The sequence below is a fragment of the Micropterus dolomieu genome, linkage group LG12 (assembly GCF_021292245.1).
Source record: "Micropterus dolomieu isolate WLL.071019.BEF.003 ecotype Adirondacks linkage group LG12, ASM2129224v1, whole genome shotgun sequence".
Lineage (NCBI taxonomy): Eukaryota > Metazoa > Chordata > Actinopteri > Centrarchiformes > Centrarchidae > Micropterus > Micropterus dolomieu.
The window spans coordinates 38056572-38057131 of record NC_060161.1 but is presented as its reverse complement, the minus strand read 5'-3'; positions in this window follow the sequence as shown (position 1 = coordinate 38057131).

The following is a 560-nucleotide window of genomic DNA, read 5'->3' as shown; positions in this document are numbered from 1 at the left end:
AGCCCCGTTTTCAGGCCCAGTGTCTGAGCACGCGCCTGGTTCCGAGACTGAAGAACCTCCGTTTGTAGCGATGAAGTCATGAACACTGACCTGAACCTCGGGATTCTGGTTGTCCCCCTCCATTCCGCTCTTGTAGTGGTCCTGGTCTCAGATCCAGCAGGTCTCCTCTCGGACTGTCTGCGCTGTCAAAGCACAGGAGCGCTGCGGGATCCCGTGGAGCGCCGTGTTCTCGCGATGTTTGGTTACTGTTGCTAAGGTAACTTTCAAACAGCGGCTGCTTGATTTCAAGGTACAAGGTTGTTTATTTCTTCGTTAAACGAAGTCTGTAGTCCCACACACAGAACTTAACTGATGAATGAGTGTGTATTAAAACACAGGAACATTTAAGATAAAACAACAGGCTATATAAAGTTATTTTTGTGTATGTAGCCTACATTTACATTCACCCAGACGAAAATTTTAAAAAATGACTCTAAATAGCCTATTGTTTTATTTTTATGTGTTTAAATGTTACTATATTTGTGTGTATGGCAGGAAGGAACTCAAATTTAATTCAGTTA